The sequence below is a fragment of the Silene latifolia genome, chromosome 9 (assembly GCF_048544455.1).
Source record: "Silene latifolia isolate original U9 population chromosome 9, ASM4854445v1, whole genome shotgun sequence".
Lineage (NCBI taxonomy): Eukaryota > Viridiplantae > Streptophyta > Magnoliopsida > Caryophyllales > Caryophyllaceae > Silene > Silene latifolia.
In genome coordinates, this window is record NC_133534.1 from 10,416,603 (window position 1) to 10,431,361 (window position 14,759).

General features: G+C 36.8%; 1 non-coding gene across 1 annotated transcript; it reads right to left on the reverse strand.

Annotated features, from left to right (window-relative positions):
- Positions 1-13,814: 13,814 nt before the first annotated feature.
- LOC141603375 (small nucleolar RNA R71) lies at positions 13,815-13,921 on the reverse strand. Its single transcript, XR_012525255.1, has one exon. It is a non-coding gene; the product is annotated as a small nucleolar RNA R71 (small nucleolar RNA).
- Between the last annotated feature and the right edge of the window lie 838 nt (positions 13,922-14,759).

The following is a 14,759-nucleotide window of genomic DNA, read 5'->3' on the forward strand; positions in this document are numbered from 1 at the left end:
CAAGGGGAAAGAGTCTTGCTTTAGCATCCTCTTCAATTGATGATAAGGATGAAGAAGAAGATGAGTTTGCTTTGTTCTCTAGGAACTTAGTTGGAATGGTGAATGGCCATGGTCATAAAAAGTTCAACAATAACTACACGAAAAAACGCTTTCCAAAGAAAAGACCCTCCACCACTATTGGATGCTTTAAATGTGGTGACAAATCACATCAAATTAAAGAATGTCCTAAGTGGGATGAGATTAAGTCCAAAGATAAGCGAGATAAGGCTAAAATGGACTACAAAAACCGAGTCATGTCCGCCATATGGGGAATGTCCGACTCCGAGGACGATGAGATCATCGAGGAGGAATTAGAGGCCAAAATGTGTCTTACAAGTCGTCTCAAAGAAAAAGTCTCAAAATCTTCCAAAACCGAGCATCTTAGATGTCTCATGGCTCACCCCGACGATTCCGACTCCGATTCCGACAATGAGGTAAAACTTCTAAAGGCCAAAGCTAGGACTTACTCCAAAGAAAAAGTATGTAAGCTTCTTGACAAACTCTTTGATAAGTGTCGTTCACAAACTGAAAAGTTGGATCTCATGCAAGATGAAATAGAGGAAATTGCTCAAGAAAACTTTCATCTTAAAAGTGAACTTAAGGCAACAGACAGTGCGACTGTTGCCTCTGATGAGGTAAAAAGAGTAAATAAATTGAACAAGGAGTTGTCAAACGAACTAAGGTGTCTTAGGTCGAACCCCAATGATGTTTCTGATCTTGAAAATGTCAATACAACTCTGATTTTACAAATGTCTATGATAACTAAGGAACGTGATGAACTTCTAAATGAACAATCCATATCTAAAGGTGTAATTGATGACTTAGTTGATGAGATAAAAGAACTTAAAACAACAAAGTGTCTCGGATCGTTGCCTCGACAATGTCAAGGAAGTGTCAAATGAACTAGTCACTAATTTATCTAAAGAGAATGAATGTCTTAAAGTCAACTTAGATGCCTACAAAAGGGAGATTAGAATGCTTCATGAAAAATTTGTCAAATTTCAAAATGAATCTCCCGAATGTAGCTCATCTAGATCCAAAATTGTTTATTTAGAAAATTGCATTTCTAGTCTTAAGCTTAATGTTCAAGATAAGATGGAAAATCTCATGGAATTGAATGAAAGATTTGTCAAAATGAGATCCAAGTACGAAGAGTCAAAGGAGAAAATGGGTTATCTTGTGTCTAAACTCAATGACCAAACCCGTGACATCATAGTTGAGAAAAGAATGTCCATTGAAAGTGAAAACAATGATGATCTTAAAAGAGAAAAGAAGAAGATTGTACATCTCACCACTAGAGTCAATGATTTAACCAAGGAACTTGTTGAGGCTAAGAATGTGTCTAAGAATTGGGAAGGAAGTCAAAAGGTCTTAAATTTCCTCACTAATCAGTCCAAGAGATGTGACAAAACTATCGGTCTTGGTTTCAAATGGAACAGTCAGTCCGACTGTTGCCTCAGAAAACCGGATCCAACTCAAACCGACTTTAGAAGAAGGAAATATGTTGGTCTTCCCGAGTACATCATTTGCAACTATTGTGGTAAAACCGGTCATGTCTTCAATGCTTGCAAGAAAAGACATAATGACATTAACAAAAATATTAAGGTTGTAAAACAAGTTTGGATTAGAAAAGATTTGTTGCGAAATGCGAAGGATAAAAAGGGACCCAAATTTATTTGGGTTCCTAAACTCAAAGTCTAATCTTGTGTAGGGCTTGGTGAGAGGCGGCCGCAATTGGTACTTGGATAGTGGATGTTCTCGTCACACATGACGGAGATAGAAGCCAATTCCTCTCACTAGAAGCTTATGATGGTGGCAAGGTAACTTTTGGCGACGACAAGAAAGGTGAAATAATAGGCATGGGAAAGGTCGGTAAGTCATCGTTACTTTGTGTCGACAATGTGCGGCTTGTCAAAGGTTTGAAACATAATCTCCTTAGCATTTCTCAACTTTGTGACAAAGGTAATATTGTGGAATTTAGTGCTAATTTGTGTCGAATAATTGATGCCACAACTCATGAAATTATTCTCGAAGGAAGACGTGTCAAAGATGTTTACTTAACCGACTTAAACACGTTATCCGGTCATACCATGTCATGCATGAGTGTAATGAAAAATGATCCTTGGTTGTGGCACAAAAGGTTTGGACATGTTAGTGCTAAAACTCTTAATACTCTTAAAAGACTTGACTTAGTAGAAGGATTTCCTAACATGAAATTTGACTTTGATAAAGTATGTGATGAATGTGCTAGATGTAAACATGTTAGAAGTTCCTTTAGGTCTAAAAGAATTGTGAGTACTCTTCGCCCATTACAACTTTTGCATATCGACTTATGTGGACCAATGAGAACTAGAAGTAGAGGAGGTAGTCGTTATGTGTGTGTCATTGTTGATGATTATTCTAGGTTTGTTTGGGCACTTTTCTTGAGTTCCAAGAGTGAGGCATTTGATGAATTTTTAATTTGGTTGAAAAAGATTCAAAACAAACTTGATCTCAAACTTGTTTCCATAAGAACCGATCATGGAACCGAATTCGAAAATTCATCATTTAGCGCTTATTGTAATGACAATGGTGTAGACCATAATTTTTCGGCTCCTAGAACACCACAACAAAATGGAGTGGTCGAACGAATGAATAGGACCCTTGAAAGTATGGCTAGAACCATGTTGTTGTGTAGTAAATTGCCTAAAGACTTTTGGGCCGAAGCGGTAAACACCGCTTGCTATATTCATAATCGAGTCATGATAAGAAGCATAATCAATAAAACACCCTATGAAATTTTACGTGGTAGAAAACCCAATATCTCATATTTTAGATGTTTTGGAAGCAAATGTTTTGTTCACAACAATGGTAAAGACAACTTGGGAAAATTCGATCCACGTAGTGATGAAGCGGTTTTTATTGGTTATTCCGACCATAGCAAGGCTTATAAAGTTTATAACAAACGAACCATGCGAATTGAAGAAAGTGTCCATGTCATATTTGATGAATCTAGCATTCTTGGACAGGTACAAAATGATGGAGAAGATAATGAAGATGATGAAGATGATGAATTTGAGATAGGTCTTGTAAGAAAAGACTTTGTGTTTGAGGATGAAGAAGCTCCAAACAATGACGTTGGGCAACAGTCACAGACACTGTTTCCTTCTGATGCAAGCACCAGTTCAGGGGGAACAATCAGAGACACTGTTGCCTCTGTTTCAACATCTCATTCTGCAACAGTTCCCACGACTGTTGCCTCCACTTCCAGAACAGCAACAGTCTCGGACACTGTTGCCTCAAGAGAATCCTCAGACACTGTTCCAGATCCTTCCTCTAATCAACAGACAACAGTCTCAGAGACTGTTGCCTCTGAGGGGGAAGAAACCCCTTTTGTTCTAAGAAAATGGAAGCATCAAAGCTCTCACCCTCTTTCCAACTTGACAAGTGATCTAAATTCCGGAATAAGAACAAGGGCATCCTTACAAAACTTTTGTGCTCATAATGCCTTCTTATCCCAAATCGAGCCTTCAAATGTGACTATCGCCTTAGCCGATGATGATTGGCTAATTGCCATGCAAGAGGAACTAAATCAATTCAAAAGGAACGAGGTATGGCACTTAGTCCCTAGACCACCCAACCATACCGTCATTGGTACTAGGTGGGTCTTTCGCAATAAGCTTGATGATTCGGGTGAAATTGTAAGGAATAAAGCAAGGCTAGTGGTGCAAGGTTATAATCAACAAGAAGGAATCGATTATGATGAAACCTATGCACGGCAGAGCCCGGCTTGAAGCCATACGATTACTCATTGCTTTTGCGGCTCACAAAGGCATTAAACTCTTCCAAATGGATGTCAAAACCGCTTTCTTAAATGGATATTTGGAAGAAGATGTCTTTGTGGAGCAACCTCCGGGTTTCTTAGACAATGATTTTCCTAAACATGTTTTCAAATTAGACAAAGCTCTTTATGGTTTAAAACAAGCACCTAGGTGTTGGTATGATAGGTTGTCTAAATTTCTCATTGAAAACGGTTTTAGAAGAGGCTCCGTTGATAAAACATTGTTTCTAAAGACACAGTCCATTTGAATCGTTGATTGTCCAAGTATATGTTGATGATATTATATTTGGTGCAACTAATGAACTTCTTTGTGTCTATTTTTCGGAACTAATGAAATCGGAATTTGAAATGAGCATGATGGGTGAGTTAGGATTCTTTCTTGGGCTCCAAATCAAGCAATCTAAGGATGGAATCATGATCCATCAACAAAAGTACATTAAAGAAATGCTAAAGAAATTTGGGATGACTCAAGGTAACTCTCACGATACACCTATGGTACCCGGATCCAAATTGGACAAAGATGAACATGGTAAGAATGTTAGTGAAAAGGTGTATAGAGGTATGATTGGATCACTACTTTACCTAACCGCTAGTCGTCCCGATATTCTCTTTAGTGTTTGCTTATGTGCTAGGTTCCAAGCAAATCCGAAAGAATCTCATTTCAAAGCGGTTAAACGAATTCTTCGGTATTTGATTGGAACACAAAATCTTTGCCTATGGTATCCCTTATATTGTCCCTTTGATCTTATAGGTTATTCCGATGCGGACTATGCGGGGTGTACGGTGGATCGTAAAAGTACATCCGGTCTTGCTACTTTCTTGGGCCCATGTCTTGTTTCTTGGGCTTCGAAGAAGCAAAATACGGTCGCTCTTTCTACGGCCGAAAGCGAATATGTCAGTGCAGCGCACTGTTGCTCTCAACTCTTATGGGTGAGACAACAACTTTCCGACTTTGGTATGTTTTACGATTCCGTCCCCATTATGTGTGATAATACAAGTGCTATAAACATTTCAAAAAATCCCATCCAACATTCACGAACTAAGCATATTGAAATCCGACATCATTTTCTTCGTGATCATGTAGAAAAAGGTAATATTAGTCTTAAATTTTGTAAAACCGAGGATCAAATTGCGGATATTTTCACTAAACCACTTGCAAGAGCACAATTTGAAAAACTTAGGTTAGAGGTTGGCTTGATTAATAACATGTAATCACTTTATTTATTCACATTATCTCATATGATTGACTAATTAGAGTGTATAAGTGCAAAATTTGATCACCCTGGCAAAGCATTTTAAGAAACCTGGTTGATGATTGTGTTTAAGTGTATTTATTCAAATTTGTGTTTATTTTCCAAAGATTTTTGTATTTTATGATAATGCAAGTCTTCCTCTACACACCTCCACAAAACTCCCACCCACTGTCCAATATTAAATCCAATTAAAACTTCATCTAACATCCTTCATTACTCTTCCCTTTTAAACCTGATAAACCCAACATACATTTTAAACCCTCCATCACCTCCAAGTTAAGTCAACAATGACAACCACCCACATCTTCATCACCTCGTAATCCATGATAGCTACAATTTGACCATGAAGAAGAGGAAAAGGAAAATTCACTCCAAATGCTCATCGACTTGCTCCTGAACGCCATCGCCAAAAGCGATCCAAGGTGACATGATCTGAAATCGTCCAAAAAAAAAAAAAAAAAAAAAAAAAAAAAAAAAAAGTGCTCTTCATTCATATCTTTGAAACGAAATATATGAATATGATTGAAGATGACCCAATGATTACAAAGGCTTGTGTGAAAGTTTCCAATAATCTTATGTTGAATTGAAGAAAAGAAAGTGGAAAGAAATCAAAGGTTTTGAATGTAAGGGATGAAGGAAAAGGTATATTAATTGAAGAAATTAAGAAGGAATTTGTGGACATATGTCAAGATTAGATCTGAATTGAATACTCAACCGATTACAAAGCTTGCCAAGAGTGGAATTTGTGTGTTCGAATGATCAGGAAATCATTTTTGCTCCAGGTCATTGTTTTTGCGTTCTCCGGAATGATTCTTCCTCAACTTTGAAACCCGGTTTCTCCTAAGCCTAACCCACAAATTAACCCCTTATTTTGCTCACTTGCTTTATTATCTTATCTTAAATTATTTGGTTTATTTACATTAATTTGCCTTCATATGTTTAAATACGCTCTATATCCTAACCTTGGTGTTTTGTTGTGTCCGTCTTCTTTTGCCTTCACTCTTTTGATGATGTCAAGAGGGGGAAGTGGATCTATAATGTGTACGGATGGTATTGTTCATACTCTTGCTAGTGTTCATAAGTGTTTAATATTAGTAATTTTATTCTTGTGTTTACTCTCTTTTATTTCTAATATGATCTTATCTCATTGCTCACTAATTCTAATGACTAGTTGATTTTGATTATCTTGTTAAGGGGGAACCAAAAGGGGAAAGACACATTATATTTGGCTTGTCATCATCAAAGGGGGAATTTGTTGAGCTTATTGTGTTGATGATGACAAACCAAATGTTACTAATGTTTTTTCTTAAGTTTACTTAATAGGAATTGTCGACTTGTTGATTCAAGACGATTGAAGCATTGGATGAAGACCGCCTTGTATTTAATTTGGGTCATTAGAATTGAGATCGAAAATATTGAGTTTGCTATGCCAAGGCAACAAGTGTCGCCCATCGTTTCTTTGTTCTAGACGAATAAACCATGCTTTCCCAAAGATGTCTTTTAAATTGTTAAACAAGTTTGTGAAAAAATTCCAACCAACTATTCTGAGTAATTGGTTTAGTTGGTAACTTGTAAACTTTGCCCAAATTGGTTAAATGTTTTAGGATTGATTTTTTGAAAGCACTTTCAAAGCCTTCCTTTCTTGTGCAAGTCACATGTGTGACTCTTGACAAGGAAAGGAAATTTTTCTTTTCAAAAGCTTATTTTTCAGATTAACCACTTTGGTGCAAGTAAGAAAAACTGAAATCTTTTGTCACATATTACTTGTCTTTGGATTGACTTTCAAACTTGATTTTTTATATTAAAAGACTCCTCCTTTTTCTCTATAAAAGGAGTGCTTCACTCCTTGAGAAAAACACACCACACATTGCTAAAATCTGAGAAAGAGATAGAAAACATTTGCAAAAGCTCTTAATATTTTCAAGTGTCTAAAATCTTTTGGTTGCAAATTTTTCTTATTTCTTACAAGTCTCAAAATGGTTTATTCATCTAGTATGACATAGCTCAATATCTTCTTTCTCTTAGTTAGATCGACATTGAGTCTCTCCCGTTCTTAAGTGAACAAATTAGAGACATTTGATCTTGTAACTACTTGAGAATTAGATGAGCTTTAGAAACGGAGTAGTTTCTTGAATAGCACAATCGGAGTAGATTGTGGGGATCTCGTTGTAATAGAATAATTGTAGTTAGAGTTAATTACATTATCAAATTATTAATGAGAAGTAGATTGGACGTAGGCCTATAGAGTGTAGGCCGAACCAATTCAAAACCGATTGTGTTGAACTTATTTTGTTTATTCATTTCATTGCAATTCTTAGTTTGTCGTTTTTATTATCTTCAAAATCAGTCTACTATTTATCACGTTGGTCCGTTGTTTACGTTTATACAAAGACAACAAGTTACAGTCTGTTACACTGTTGCCTTCATCACAACCAACGACACTTCTTTTAATCTCCATTTAAAAGAGGTTGTGTTAGGTATTTGAGATATCATTTCATTTAACTAACTTAAATCAATTAAGTTAAGTTAAAAATTTTAAAAGGTACCTAATTCACCCCCTCCCCCTCTTAGGTACTTCGGGATCCTAAACTCTTCAGATTTTCCTTATTTCCCTCGTTGTTTGGCAAAAATTGATAGATGTCTGTCTTTTAGGACTTAGGAGATTATGATTTAGCCATTTAGGCCGTCGGAACGGGTTCGGGTAACATTAAATCAATCAATCAATCAATCAATATCTATCTATATTAATAAAGGAAGCTTTTTTCGAGCGATTACATAGTCTCCAATTCTTATGAACTACCTATGATTTTTTTAATATAATAAATTTTAATTAAGTGGATAAATAAAATCTTAAAATACAATTGATAAATATCAAGAGTTTGATTATTCATAGAAGTCGTTAACTCAAAATTATCCATCAATCCCAATATATGTGATATACCGGTTTGATAATTTCCCTAAAATATTGCTAAAAGATATGAAAAAAAAATTATTTTGATGATTTTAGAGTTTGTGTTGGAAACAAAAAAGAAATTGACACATGTATATAAGTAAAAAAGTTACGGTCTTCAATTCCTATCTTTCATCCTTTGTCTATGATTTCTTAGTGCTTATCATGCATGCTGTTGTTTTACTTCTTGATTTCTTAGTGTGATCATGCATGCTGTTGTTTTATTTTTATCAAGTTAATTACTACTATTTTTAATACTCTCTTCATTTGTATGTATCTACAGGAGGGAGTACATATATAATTCATCCAGCCCCTAACCATTCTCGTGTTTCATGGTACGTTATTATAATCTTTGTTCTGTAATTAGCTTGATTTTTTATTATCAATAATAAAGTGGGATTAACTAATGGTAGCTGTTTTTTATCACCTAAGTTTTATTAATATCACCCAAATTAAGTCACAGACTTTCCAATACTAACCTTCCTTATCCTATTGCTCTATTATTTTACAACTTACAAGTATCTCAAATTTTTGCAATTCATGAAAGATATGAGAGAAACAACGTAAATTAATCGGATTCAGTTTTATACACTGTAGTTTTTTGATTGATTTCAGACTATAAAAAGTATAATTTTTCAACAGGACATAGGGTGGTTGGGTGCAGGATGATGAATTGATGATAGGTCGAACTTTAATGCTGACATGTGGTGGCGGGCTGGGCGGAGAGGGGTTCAGGGGGACGGACTTTAACGGAGACCTTTGTTCGTGTGATATGCACGAGATGACCACCATATGTTCCTGTCTGGTGCAGGAGATGACCCACACCAATGTCATGTTGCTTGCAAGATACATCCACCGTTATGTCGTGTAATTTACATGAGACATCCGACCTTTTGTCGTGTATTTCAGACAGCTATCCCACCCTTATGTCGAGTATTTCACACGACACAGATTGGTCAAATCGTGAATGCCTGAATGGCATGCATCAACGCCAAATTGGTTCATTGATGACATCATCATCAATATTATCAACTTGCATCATCCTTAATATTTTGGGGAGTTAATTTGATAAATGTGGTAGAACTAACTTATACGGAGTAGAAAATAAAGAATTCATGGAACCCGTCAGCAATGAGCAATTTTAGTCCGCAGTTCGTCATTGTTCATGAAAAGCGCAACATGATGAATTCATCAATTGCATCCTAGATTATAGTGAGTACATCCAATTTCTGATTAACATACTAATTTAGTAATTTGTGATTAGCATTCACATAATTTCAGATTTTTCACCTAATAGAAACTCAATTGCATAAAACTACAATTACTCTAAGTAAGAACCAATTTCATAAATATATAAATTACAAGAATGAGCAATTTGTAACCTTAATTCTTTGAATAATATTGTTGGAGATAAAATTTTATTTTAGAGATTAAATTCTAAGTGGGATTAAGATAAGAGGAGAATTGTGTAGAGGAACTAAATGGAGCGAGTAATTAGTATATTATAAAGTGGGTAAATTGGTAATTTGGTCGGGTGATATTAGCAATTTTGGGGCGACAAAAAGAAAACAATAGTTGTATTTGTTACACATACAGGTCAAATACTCCCTCCTATTCTAAATAAACTTCGCATTTCCCTTATGCACAAAATTTAAGGAAACACACTACCCATCATACAATTAAATTTGGACCACATTAACACACTACCTCACCATTCAATTAAATTTGCACTACACAAACACATACTAAAAATAAAAATAGAGAAGTTATAGACGAAAAAGTAAATAGGGAAGTTTATTTAGAAGAGGAGGGAGTATAAAATTTTGGTATGTCCATCCAATAAGGGTTAAGTATGATATAGGTAGTTCTTAAAAGTATTTTGTTGAAAATCAATTTTATATTTAAAGTTTATATTTAGTTTATGCTCCTAATTAATAGTTTCGGTCATCGTAAGTTCATATTAGTTTCATTAGTGTTCTTAGTAATATTTACAAAATTCTATCGGGGAAGTTTTCCCCAAGTTATGACATCCAGAAAAGAGTAGTATTTGAGGCTTATGATATTTAAATATTAGTACTCACTCCAAGTTTTTTCAATCCTCCCTTTTACTTTTTGCACCAAAAATAAGGAAAACAATAAAAAATGCATAAAGTAGTGTGAGTTGTGGAGAGAGAAAATAATAAAAAATGAATAATGAATAAAAAATGAATAAAGTAGGATAAAGTAGGGAAAATTGTTGACTTTTTAGGAGAGGGGATGAATAAATAATGAATAAAAGATAACCAAAAAAGGAAAGGGAAAGATAAGAAAATAAGCTCAAAAGAGAAATAGGGAAGATTGATCAAACTTGGAGGGAGTATTATATTGAGATGTGAGCTTTTGGAGAGTATCATTATCTTATTTTTAAAGAGATGTGTTTGCTTCTATGCAAATTCAGAATTACGACGGTCATAAATCATACCGACACGCAGAGTTGATTTAAATAATAATGCTAAAAAGCAATAATATTGAATACTGTTGTAGACGTCTTAACTTAAGAAAGCACAAATAACATTATACCTACAGTGGTATAATAGCATCATACAACTAAGTTATATCTTATCGAGCTTATGTGTAATTTTTTTGAGCTTTCTTAAAGTTAACTTTTTTTATGTTTAAGTGAGTGAGTTCAGAAATTTGATGGTATAGCTCGACTTCTTTAAAACAAAACTCGAAAACTTACGGGCCGGGGGCGAAAAAAGAAGAAATATTCGTGTGTCTTAGGGCAATGGCGGAGCCAGGATTTGAACTTACGGGGGCGAAAAAATTTAGGGGGGCGAACGACTAATTTCATAAGGTACCACGAAAAAATTTCGAAAAATTTAGTTAAAAACTTCGAAAATTTCATCCGCCAGGGGGGGCGACCGCCCCTGCTATCCCCCCTAGCTCCACCACTGGTTACGGGAGGACCGTTCTACTTACACCTAAATACAATCAACTAAAAGGAATATTATAAGGGTTTAAGTGTAAGGAATACGATCCTCCGGAGGACATAAAGATTTTTCTATAAAGAAAGTGGTTGTTTTTATGTAGCTTTTGTTAGACCGATATATCATATTAATCTCACCCCAAACTCTAATATGCTCGTGAGATTTTGAAGAGTTCACTAATAGTTGAACTTTAATGAGGTAATTATCATTATCTTAATTTAAAAGAGACATGTATGTTTTTATTCGTAGTTGTGACAGTCACACATTATACTGACGCTCAAAACCGATATGTAGGTTATTGATATGTGAATTATTTACACCTTATTTCCCTCTTTCTTTGACGCATTCCGGCTCATAACGAGTCGGTTTCGTGTGCCTTTCCTTGCATTTGTGCCCGATCCCCGTACTTGTCATTTTGTGTGCCCTTTTGTAGGAACCGAGTCAAGTATGAAGGAATTGGGGCAAGAAAAGGCATTCTAATGCCTTTACATGAAGAAAAGGGAAATGAAGGATTTTGAAGAAGAAATCCTCTGCCGGCAGGCCGGCAGCCGGCCCACCGGCAGGGGATATGGCCATGTTGAGAAAGTGGAGGAAACAAGCTAAAGAGATGTTCTCTGCCGGCAGGCCGGCAGCCGGCCCACCGGCAGGGAACACAATCCCATACTTAGCCAAATTTTTGAGGAAGGTTTTTGGCCAAAGTTCAAGCAACGCGCTACCGGCACAGGTAGCCGGCAGCCGGTCAACCGGCAGAGGGTACCTGACATGAAGAATTGGAAGAAAATCTAAAGAAGAGGAAATCCTCTGCAGGCCGGCAGCCGGCCCACCGGCAGGGGATTACGCAACCCTCATTTTTCTCATTTTTTTTTTTTTTTTTTTTTTTTGAAAAAACGCGCCGCCGGCAGAGGAGAGGCCGGCGGCCGGCCCGCCAAGACAGAGACACGCAAAGCACGAGTTGGGCTTTTTCATTCTTTCCTCCCTTAATTCAATGATAGCCTATAAATACCCCCTCCTTAAACCCTTTTGCATATAACCCTAGATCTGAAAAACTTTCCTTATTAATTGTAATCCTTTCTTAATCAAGCACTAATCTTTCAATAATTATTATTAATATTTAGCAAGAATTAGTTAGTTCTAGTAATAGTCAATTGCTTACACTTGTTTGTTGAAGTTTGTATTGGGGATTTTGAAGGGTTTTCCTTCCTATTAATCAATCAAGCTTCCACCTTTCCTTTTGTTGGTATAATTTCTCTCCTTTCTTTTACTTGTTTATCATTTGTTTACATTTTCCTTGTCTTTTGATTTTGTTACAACCTTTATTATGTCTCCTCCTTGTGTTGTTTGCTTTTCTTCTCTATTTAGCTTGATTTCCCTTAACATGAGTGAGTAGATTCCTTCTAGGGTTTAGGGTGATTCTTTATGGGATTTATGGGCATGATTCTTTGAATATTTTGGTCTTTGGTGAAATTGTTTAACTTTCCTAATCATTGCACTCAAGGTGTTTGTTGATTTGCTCAAGTGAAAGTTTTTGCCTTTCTTCAATTTTTGCTTAATTCTCCTTTAGAATGAAAGTTTTTGGGAGTCTTGATGTATGTTAGGAGAGGAGGGATACTTAATGAAAATTAGTAGCCACCCTTAAGATACCCAAGACATTGGTTCTTCATCTTAGGTTAATCTCTCACCATTGACCCTTTTTGATCTTCATGTTTGCCCCTAGACCATATTGATGACCCCGAAAGCCCTAGCTTTTAATTAACCGTATTCATTATCATCATCTTGTTTGTCTTTTGCTCTAGTGATTATAACCAAAACCTTTACTTTTTAATTTCGATTAAACTTGACTCATAATTGAACTTTGTAGCAACCCCCGCCGTCCTTGAGTTCGACCCCGACCAAATACTACGCTTTTTCGGGTTTTATAAATTGTTTTGGTATAGGAAGTAGACGACAAATTTCCGATTATCAAATGGCGCCGTTGCCGGGGATGGCGTTAGGTTATGCTTAGTTTTATTTTGAGTCTTGGCTTTAATCTTGTCTCAATTGTCATTTTGCTTTAGTAGTTGATTGTTGTTTGTAGAGTGTGTGTGATTTTTGCCTTTCCCTAGTGTGTAAAAACACTAGGAGACTTACGATTTGTCAAGTGTATGCCTAGAAGGAATCACCAAGCTCTCCTATTCAACTCCGACCCCGAAAGGCTTTTTAGAACCTTGAGGACTAGGACTCTTGAAAGAGTAAGGAATAATTCCACACAAGCAAACATTGACCAACCAAACCCACACATCCCACAAAATTTTGATACAACAACTACGATTCAACCAAACATCACAATTGAGACTTTAGTAGAGAACCCCTTTCATAACTTCCTTAATTATAATAGCCCACCTCAAACACCACCACATCAAGAACCAAACCCACCACCACAAATGGCTCTTAGAGATCACAACCGGCCTAACCATAATGATTCATGCAATCCCATCAATTTTGGCACCTTGGCCCCAAACAACTTTGAAATGCATCCCGCCCAAGTCGGGTTAGTTGAGAAGGACTTGTTTGGAGGGCATATTGAAGAGGATGCCCATGCTCATCTCCGGAAGTTTAAAAGAAAAGTTTCAATGATGAAGAAGAATGGGGTGTCGGAAGACACCTTGAGAATGATGTTATTTCCATTTTCATTGACGGGCAAGGCGGACCGATGGCTAAACATTCACCCACCGGATACTTTCACTACTTGGGATGCTTTGGCTAAAGCATTTATGGCCAAGTATTACCCCTCCTCAAAGACCGCGATGCTCCGTAATGAGATCCATACGTTTCAACAAGAGGATGGAGAATCTTTGGGTGAAGCTTGGGACCGTTATCAAGACTTGATAGCAAGTTGCCCCCACCATGGGATACCGGAATGGTACATTACTCAAACTTTCTTCCAAACTTTGCTACCAAGAACTAAGGAGATGGTAAATGCCTCCGCGGGGGGAGGTTTTGACCACTTGAGTGATGAAGAGGGCATGACTTTGATCAAGAAAATGGTAGATTCGGAGGCAAACTACGGTTCTAGAGGGAACATGCTAAGAAGAAACGGGAAATTCCCTAAGGAAAATGCCTCCAACTCCGATACAAATGCCAAGCTCGACTTGCTCACAAAGCAATTTGAGAAGTTTTCAAGGAATCAAGTGAACCAAGCCGGGACCTCATTTGGGCCACCCATGGAAGAAGTTGCTCAAGTCGCGAGTTGTGAACTTTGTGGAGGAAGTGGTCATACTTATGACTTGTGTGGCAACAATTACAATGGTGCCTATGAAGAGAATGCTCAAGAGGTGAACGCTTTTCAAAGCTACAACAACAATCCTAGGCCACCAAGGCCTCCTTACAACAACCCAAACACCTACAATCCAAATACCAATTTCTACCACCCCGGGTTAAGGAACCACCCCAACTTTAGTTACAAAAGCACCAATGTTCAAAACCCCCAACATCTCCAACCACAAACCCAAACCAATCCACCCGGTTTTGCTCAACCAAGGGGAATTCTCCCGAACCCAAGAAATAATTCCGGAAACCAAAACCAATGGTCAAGCAACAATCAACCCCAAAACTATGGCAACCAACAACAAGGGTACCAAGAGTTTGGTGGAAACCAAAGCAACCAAGGGTTTTACCAAGGGAATCAAGTAAATCAAGCAAATCAAGGATTTGGGCAAGGGTATGTTCAAGGGCCTCAAGAACAAGGTCAA